Here is a 10,420-nt window from a genome sequence, read left to right on the forward strand (position 1 = left end):
TTAGAGCATCACTTCTATTCCAAGACAAACACAAAAAATTATATACACCTTAACATATAATATATGTACACTATTCTACTACTAAAACACAATATTATAACAACAAGGGCATAAATTGCCCACACAAACACACATTACTTAAACAAAATACTTAATCAACAAAGGCATAAGTTGCCTACAAAATATGTTCGGGTGGCACCCACGGCCACCAAAGTACATCAAACCTCATCCTCATACGGATGGCACAAAAGTAGTTACTAACAAAAGCAATAGGAAATTATGCTACTAGTTCAACAACAAAAAGTAAAATCAAAGTATTATAGAACTAAACATAAACTAAATAAACAACAATAAAAATCGACACTAGATATCCTCAATCCTCCTCATCATCCTGCTCCATGCCATCTCCTTCCTCTTCTTCCTCTTCACCATCCCCCTCTCTGAAAAATGGCCTCTCCGCAGGCCATGCACAATGAGTCTCATACTCCTCATTAGTAGGAAAAGAGGGAACATCCGCCGGATTGACTTGGTGGCGATAGAGCTTGCAGAGAGAATCATGAATCATAGCTTGTGATCTTCTGTTGGCATCAAAATACGCCCAATTGTACCTGCAAGCTAATTCCTCATTATACCTACCACCAGCAGGAGGAGCCATGTTCTGTGGCTGAGGATGCTGCTGGACACCTAGCTTAGGAGAGTAATGCCTGTGCACATAGCCGGTGTCCACAACACTAGTGGATTTCATACTTTCCACATTAGGAAACTCCACACCTGCTTTCCTGCAAAGTCCCATTACCAAACTTGGAAAACCAAGCTGAGCAGAAGGCTTCGTCTCTGACTTGGTACCACTTGAAGCCACGATCCTCATCTCCTCATAAATGATTTCAGCCACATCCACCTCTCCACCTGTCATAATCCAAAACAAAAGACAAGACATGTCAATGGTCAGGTCAGAAGTGTGGCTCCTCGGCATGACATTGTTCAGGAGGAAAACTGTGTACAGCTGCGCCATTTGAGTCATGTTCTTCCTGTCCATCTTTTGAATATAACCGGAAGGGTTAAGAGTGAACCCTCGGTGCTCAAAGGATAACAGATCAGCAATCTCCTGCATATTCCAAGTTTTTGCAGCCTTTTTCCTTGCATACTCACACTTGTCACCTGCAGCACGATGAGAAGGTTTTCCCAAAAAAGTGTTAATTGCATCCCTTGAAAAAGAAATTCCCCTACCTCTCACATAGGAGGTGTAAGTGTACACCCTTCCCTCAATCGGAATCGCATTAGCATAGAACTCACGCACGATGTCCGCATTGATTTGAGAATCAGGAGAGATCAAAGCTTCCCACTTGCGTTCCGCAATGTTTTCCAGAAACTGATAAAAGTTACCGCTTTGTGGGAGGTCAAACACCTTTTCAGGCCAAATCTTTCGACCAACCAACTTCTCAAACCTTGCCTGCTGCTCTGAACCTAGAAACCTATGTGAATCGAAGGGTGGTTGCGGAGCAGCTCCTGAGCTTGAACCTATCAATTGCCTAGCTCGCTTTCCCCGATCACTTCTTGACGACATCTAAAAAAAAACACAACATCGAACAAACATCGTCAAAAGCAGCAATTATAGAACATTACATGTTCAGTTGTAGCATTACTTGGGCCCTAAACCATTGCATCAAACACAGGGACAACAGAAATAAAATTCTGCATTCTGCAGGGTCCGCTCAGCGGAGGGGGTCCGCTCAGCGGACCTGCGCAAAAAAAACAAAAAACACAGGAGAGCACAGGTCTGCATCAGAACAACCATGGGGTTTCAAACCCCTTTTCCAGCATAAGTAAGCAAGCAAACAAACAATGAAAGAACGAATATTAACATGCAATTGATGAAACCCTAAAATTTAAAATCTAATCTAACCTAAATCTGAAATATAAACAGAGTTTCTTACTAAAGTCAAACATAAAACACACTCTAATCTTAATTCTACTACTAAATCACACTAATTTCTAAGAAGAAACATATCTATGCAACCCTACTATACTATAAACACAAGATTGCAATATTTAACACCACATACCTTGTCTAGAACTGAAGAAAAGTAAAATACAACACTTGATTGAAAAGAAATTGAGACTTGAAGGTTTGAAAATGGTGGAGATGGAGAAGAAAGCAAGTGGAGGCAAGAGAGTTTCACAAGTGTGGTGAGTTAGGGTTCTGAACCCGCTCAGCCACAGACCTCTTTCTTAATTGGGCCTTTGGACCAGCTTGGTCCATTGGGCCCTTTTTTATTTTTCTGGTTTTTAGCAGGTCCGCTCAGCGGAGGGGGGTCCGCTCAGCGGATGACAGAAAACCTGGTTTTTCTGGTTTTTCAGCAGTCTGCTCCACCCGATTTTTTTTCCACCGACTTTTCAAACATCCCAAAACACATAAAATAGAGATTACTTAAAACGTTGGGGTGCCTCCCAACTAGCTCTTTGTTTAACGTCGGTTAGCTCGACGGTCCGAGGCGGCTTTACGGATCAAAAATCGGAACGGATTCCGAGCTTCGATCGACTTCACCACCAAGATACGGCTTGAGTCTTTGACCATTCACAGTCCAACTTTCATTTGTTGTCGGATTTTCTAACACAATCGCTCCATAGTCTTTTACTTCCTTGATTCGGAACGGACCCGACCACTTCGACTTCAATTTACCCGGAAACAACTTCAACCTTGAATTAAACAATAGAACCATTTGGCCTTCCTTGAACTCCTTCTCCACAATCTTTTAATCATGATACCCCTTCACTTTCTCCTTGTAGATTTTGTTGGATTCATAGGCTTGTAATCGCAATTCTTCCATTTCAAGCAATTGCAATCTTCTCATTTCACCACTTGCCTTAGGATCAAAATTAAGCAACTTCAAGGCCCAAAATGCCTTATGCTCCAATTCTACAGGTAAATGACAACTCTTCCCGTAAACCATTTGAAACGGAGTAAAACCAATCGGTGCCTTGTATGCCGTACGGTAAGCCCATAAAGCATCATCCAACTTGTGTGACCAATCCTTTCTTGATGAAGAAACAGTTTTTTCCAAGATTCTTTTAATTTCTCGGTTGGAAACTTCGGCTTGACCATTAGCTTGCGGATGATAGGCCGTTGTTACTTTGTGCTTCACACCATATTGTTGTAAGACTTTTTCAAGTTGTGTGTTGCAAAAATGTGAGCCACCATCACTAATGAGAATCCTTGGTGTTCTAAACCTTGTAAAAATGTTTTTCTTCAAGAACTTGATCACGGTTTTTCCATCCGCCTTCGGACATGCTATTGCTTCCACCCACTTTGAAACATAATCAACCGCAACCAAAATATACTCACAACCAAAAGACGAAGGAAATGGTCCTACAAAGTCTATTCCCCAATAATCGAACACTTCTACTTCTAACATATTTGTCAATGGCATTTCATTCCTTTTGCTCACTCCACCACTTCTTTGACAATTGTCACAACTTCGTGCATGCAAGTAGGCATCTTTGAATAACGTCGGCCAATAGAACCCGGATTGGAGAACTTTTGCCGCCGTTCTTTGTCCACCATAGTGCCCACCATAAGGTGAGTTATGACAATGCCACAAAATTCTCATTGCTTCTTCCCTTGTCACACATCTCCTTAACACACCATCCACACCAATTTTGAACAAGTATGGATCATCCCACACATAAAATTTGGCATCATGAAGGAACTTCTTTGTTGCACTTTTACTCCAATCTTCCGGTATCCATCCCGATGCCTTGTGATTAGCCATGTCAGCAAACCACGACCTTTCTTCCACCATGAACAACTTTTCATCAGGGAATGATTCCAAAACCTCTTCTTCTTTGTTTGTTACCTCCTCATTTACCAACCTTGACAAATGATCCGCCACCAAGTTTTCCGCTCCTTTCTTGTCTCTAATCTCTAAGTGGAATTCTTGTAGTAACAATATCCACCAGATTAGCCTTTGCTTTGAATCCGGCTTGGTAAGCAAATACTTTATCGCTGCATGGTCAGTGTAAACAACAACTTTCGAACCAATTAAGTAGGACCTAAATTTTTCTAATGCATATACAATAGCTAGTAGCTCTTTTTCGGTTGTTGCATAATTAATTTGTGTTTCATTAAGAACCTTACTAGCATAGTGTATAGCATGAAAAAATTTTCCTTTTCTTTGACCCAACACCGCTCCTACCGCATAATCACTAGCGTCACACATTAGTTCAAAATCAAGTTTCAAATCGGGCGCTATGATTATGGGTGCGGTAGTTAATCTTTGTTTCAATTCATTGAAAGCTAAAAGACATGCATTATCAAAAACAAAAGACTTATCTTTGTTGAGCAAAATGCTCAAAGGCTTTGCAATCTTTGAGAAGTCCTTGATAAACCTTCTATAGAATCCCGCATGGCCTAAGAAGCTTCGAATTCCTTTGACATTTGTTGGCGGTGGCAACTTTTCAATAACCTCCACTTTTTCTCGGTCGACTTCAATTCCTTTGGAAGAAACTTTGTGACCAAGAACTATGCCTTCGGTAACCATGAAATTGCATTTTTCCCAATTGAGGACCAAGTTGGTTTCAACACATCTTTTCAACACGGCATCCAAATTCTTCAAACAAAGATCAAATGAAGCTCCAAAAACGGAGAAGTCATCCATGAAAACTTCCATTGTCTTTTCTATGAAGTCCGAGAAGATAGCTTGCATACATCTTTGGAAAGTGGCCGGTGCATTACACAATCCAAACGGCATTCGCCTATAAGCAAAAATTCCAAAGGGACAAGTGAACGCCGTTTTCTCTTGATCTTCCGGATTGACCGAAATTTGGTTGTACCCGGAGTAGCCATCCAAGAAACAATAGAACTCTTGACCCGATAACCTTTCCAACATTTGGTCCATAAAAGGTAAAGGGAAGTGATCTTTCCTAGTAGCTTGGTTAAGCTTTCGGTAATCAATACACATCCTCCAACCCGTCACGGTCCTTGTCGGAATCAACTCATCCTTTTCATTTGTGATCACGGTCATTCCTCCTTTCTTTGGTACCACTTGGACTGGACTCACCCATGCACTATCGCAAATAGGATAAATCATTCCGGCTTCCAATAGTTTCACCACTTCCTTTCTTACAACTTATTTCATTGTAGGATTCAACCGACGTTGAGGTTGAGCTATCGGTTTAAAATCCGCCTCCATCATAATTTTATGCATACAATAGGCCGGACTAATCCCTTTTAAATCGGAAAAAACCCATCCTATTGCCTCCTTGTTAGCTTTCAACACATGAATTAATTTCTCTTCCTCCTTGTTAGACAATGAACCACTAATGATCACCGGCTTCTTACCACCTTCTTCAAGAAAAACATATTTCAAATGAGGCGGTAACATCTTCAATTCTAACTTAGTTTCCTCCACCTTTGGCTCATCTTTCAACACTTCCATCTTTGCTTCAAAAGGACTTATCTCTTCAAAAACATCAAGATCTCGCAAACACTCTTCAATCTCTTTTTCTTCTTCTTCGTTGAGAACATCAAGAGCTTTGGTCAATGTTTTCTCAAGAGGATTGAACACATGAGCTCGACTTTCAACTTGCATGATAACTTCCTCCATAGCATCAATTCTAAAACAATCACTTGTATCATTTGGATATTTCATTGCTTCTGAGAGATCAAAACACACTTCCTCATCTTGGAACCTCAATTTCATCAAACCATCATCAATGTCTATCATCATCCTTGCCGTCTTCATAAAAGGTCTTCCTAGTATCAATGGGGTATCAACATCTTCCTCCATATCAATGACAACAAAATCAACTGGAAAGAAGAACTTGTCAACTTTCACAAGCAAATCTTCCGTTATCCCAAAAGGCATGGTTGTAGACTTATCGGCTAATTGAAGTGTCATTCTTGTATTTTTCATATCAACAATGCCTAACCTCTTGACCATGGATAAAGGAATCAAATTGATACTTGAACCCGTGTCAAACAAGCCTCTTCCAATATGAATGTCACCAATAGTAACCGGCAAAGTCACTCTTCCCGGATCTCTTTCCTTTCTTGGTAAAGTACTTTGAATGATTGCACTACATTTAGCATCTAAGACAACCGTTTCGGGCTCAGTGTAACTTCTTTTCTTTGTGAGGATGTCCTTCATAAACTTGGCATATTTTGGCATTTGCTCTAAAGCTTCACCAAAAGGAATATTAATTTGCAACTGCCGAAATATGTCCAGAAAACGCGCATATTGCCTCTCATTATCTTTCTTTGAGGGAGTGACCGGTAAAATAGCAAGCGTACTATTTGTTTACCGATGTAGTAATAAGAGAGTAAATTCCCAAGTATCGAACTCGCGGACTGCGTAGGAATTATATGTTTCAGAACAGTGTAATTGAATAAAAAGTCATCGGGGTATTTGGTTTTTATGTTTAATTTAAATAACAACTTATGCAAAACGAAAGAGTTAAAATAGTTTGATTCAATGAAAATATGGGGACACAAGTCAGGACTGATGTATGAATCGCTCTGCAATGAAATAATCACCAATTAACAGATTAACTTTAGAAATTCTCAATACCGACACCAAACATTGATTTTCCCTAATTCCTTAGTGAAAACTTCTTGAGATTAAAACCCTCTTTCAATTCCTTAACAAGATAGTTTTACCTCAAGATTCTAAAAAGAACATAGCCCGGATAATTAGGTCGCTACACATTAATCCTTATTCCTAAGTGATTCATAGTTATAACGTTATGATTAAAAAGCGTTGAGGTAGTTTTCCAACAAAACCTTAATCGTATATCATCACATATATTTTCCAATATAAAGAAGCAATAAGCACTTTTAATCATAAACTGAATTTCATAAAGATAATCCGCAAATTAACGGTAAATTATAGTCATTACATCACATGATTCAGGGACATCAATCCTAACAAGTTTAGAGTTTAGTTACTCATGGCAATTATCAAGATAACAATGATTAAAGATGAAAGCATTACAATTGGTTGAGTCGGGGTTGATCTTCAATCGCGGATGCTCTTGAAGATTTCTTCGCTCCAAGCCCTAGTGCTCTCAATCTCTATTTTCACGTTCTCTGACCGTCAAAAAGTGATTTTCTCCTCTCCAAACAGTGACTAAATATCTCTCAACAATTATTTTGCTTCGAAAAGTCCATAATGCCCTTCCTTAAGTGACTGATTCAAAGATTTGAAAACGAATATTTTTCTGCGCGTAAGTCTGACACGGCCGTGTCCCATGACACGGGTGGCAGTGTCACAACTCTGTCTTCTTGGTTTTCATATTTTCAAGTTCTTCTCTTCAGCAAGTCTGACACGGCCGTGTCCCATGACACGGGTGGCAGTGTCACAACTCTGTCTTCTTGGTTTTCATATTTTCAAGTTCTTCTCTTCAGCAAGTCTGATACGGCCGTGTCCCATGACACGGGTGGCCGTGTCACAGCTCTGTCTCACCAAAATTCACTTTTTCTTGTCTCGAATCATGCCCTGTATCTGCATAACTTAAAACACTACCAACACAAGATCAAAAGCAATGGAAAAACAACAAAAACTAGAAAAAGTAACACACCAAATTCAAATACAAAGGTAAACAAAACTAATTAAGAACTAGACTAAAACGACTTAAAATACCACCGAATGAAGTGCTTTTCCATTGATTCGAACATAGGAACAAGGTGAATTTGGTGGCCGATCACAACCCCAAACTTAGCTCATTACTTGTCCTCAAGTGATGGACGAGAAAACAAGAGGACACCTATGAATTTTTCTTATTCTCCACAACACAATTGATGCTTCCACACTTGATAATTACTTCGTGTCTACTATTTGTTTACCGATGTAGTAATAAGAGAGTAAATTCCCAAGTATCGAACTCGCGGACTGCGTAGGAATTATATGTTTCAGAACAGTGCAATTGAATAAAAAGTCATCGGGGTATTTGGTTTTTATGTTTAATTTAAATAACAACTTATGCAAAACGAAAGAGTTAAAATAGTTTGATTCAATGAAAATATGGGGACACAAGTCAGGACTGATGTATGAATCGCTCTGCAATGAAATAATCACCAATTAACAGATTAACTTTAGAAATTCTCAATACCGACACCAAACATTGATTTTCCCTAATTCCTTAGTGAAAACTTCTTGAGATTAAAACCCTCTTTCAATTCCTTAACAAGATAGTTTTACCTCAAGATTCTAAAAAGAACATAGCCCGGATAATTAGGTCGCTACACATTAATCCTTATTCCTAAGTGATTCATAGTTATAACGTTATGATTAAAAAGCGTTGAGGTAGTTTTCCAACAAAACCTTAACCGTATATCATCACATATATTTTCCAATATAAAGAAGCAATAAGCACTTTTAATCATAAACTGAATTTCATAAAGATAATCCGCAAATTAACGGTAAATTATAGTCATTACATCACATGATTCAGGGACATCAATCCTAACAAGTTTAGAGTTTAGTTACTCATGGCAATTATCAAGATAACAATGATTAAAGATGAAAGCATTACAATTGGTTGAGTCGGGGTTGATCTTCAATCGCGGATGCTCTTGAAGATTTCTTCGCTCCAAGCCCTAGTGCTCTCAATCTCTATTTTCACGTTCTCTGACCGTCAAAAAGTGATTTTCTCCTCTCCAAACAGTGACTAAATATCTCTCAACAATTATTTTGCTTCGAAAAGTCCATAATGCCCTTCCTTAAGTGACTGATTCAAAGATTTGAAAACGAATATTTTTCTGCGCGTAAGTCTGACACGGCCGTGTCCCATGACACGGGTGGCAGTGTCACAACTCTGTCTTCTTGGTTTTCATATTTTCAAGTTCTTCTCTTCAGCAAGTCTGACACGGCCGTGTCCCATGACACGGGTGGCAGTGTCACAACTCTGTCTTCTTGGTTTTCATATTTTCAAGTTCTTCTCTTCAGCAAGTCTGATACGGCCGTGTCCCATGACACGGGTGGCCGTGTCACAGCTCTGTCTCACCAAAATTCACTTTTTCTTGTCTCGAATCATGCCCTGTATCTGCATAACTTAAAACACTACCAACACAAGATCAAAAGCAATGGAAAAACAACAAAAACTAGAAAAAGTAACACACCAAATTCAAATACAAAGGTAAACAAAACTAATTAAGAACTAGACTAAAACGACTTAAAATACCACCGAATGAAGTGCTTTTCCATTGATTCGAACATAGGAACAAGGTGAATTTGGTGGCCGATCACAACCCCAAACTTAGCTCATTACTTGTCCTCAAGTGATGGACGAGAAAACAAGAGGACACCTATGAATTTTTCTTATTCTCCACAACACAACTGATGCTTCCACACTTGATAATTACTTCGTGTCTACTATTTGTTTACCGATGTAGTAATAAGAGAGTAAATTCCCAAGTATCGAACTCGCGGACTGCGTAGGAATTATATGTTTCAGAACAGTGCAATTGAATAAAAAGTCATCGGGGTATTTGGTTTTTATGTTTAATTTAAATAACAACTTATGCAAAACGAAAGAGTTAAAATAGTTTGATTCAATGAAAATATGGGGACACAAGTCAGGACTGATGTATGAATCGCTCTGCAATGAAATAATCACCAATTAACAGATTAACTTTAGAAATTCTCAATACCGACACCAAACATTGATTTTCCCTAATTCCTTAGTGAAAACTTCTTGAGATTAAAACCCTCTTTCAATTCCTTAACAAGATAGTTTTACCTCAAGATTCTAAAAAGAACATAGCCCGGATAATTAGGTCGCTACACATTAATCCTTATTCCTAAGTGATTCATAGTTATAACGTTATGATTAAAAAGCGTTGAGGTAGTTTTCCAACAAAACCTTAACCGTATATCATCACATATATTTTCCAATATAAAGAAGCAATAAGCACTTTTAATCATAAACTGAATTTCATAAAGATAATCCGCAAATTAACGGTAAATTATAGTCATTACATCACATGATTCAGGGACATCAATCCTAACAAGTTTAGAGTTTAGTTACTCATGGCAATTATCAAGATAACAATGATTAAAGATGAAAGCATTACAATTGGTTGAGTCGGGGTTGATCTTCAATCGCGGATGCTCTTGAAGATTTCTTCGCTCCAAGCCCTAGTGCTCTCAATCTCTATTTTCACGTTCTCTGACCGTCAAAAAGTGATTTCCTCCTCTCCAAACAGTGACTAAATATCTCTCAACAATTATTTTGCTTCGAAAAGTCCATAATGCCCTTCCTTAAGTGACTGATTCAAAGATTTGAAAACGAATATTTTTCTGCGCGTAAGTCTGACACGGCCGTGTCCCATGACACGGGTGGCAGTGTCACAACTCTGTCTTCTTGGTTTTCATATTTTCAAGTTCTTCTCTTCAGCAAGTCTGACACGGCCGTGTCCCATGAC

This window comes from Vicia villosa, linkage group LG2, assembly GCF_029867415.1.
Source record: "Vicia villosa cultivar HV-30 ecotype Madison, WI linkage group LG2, Vvil1.0, whole genome shotgun sequence".
In the NCBI taxonomy this organism is placed as follows: Eukaryota; Viridiplantae; Streptophyta; class Magnoliopsida; order Fabales; family Fabaceae; genus Vicia; species Vicia villosa.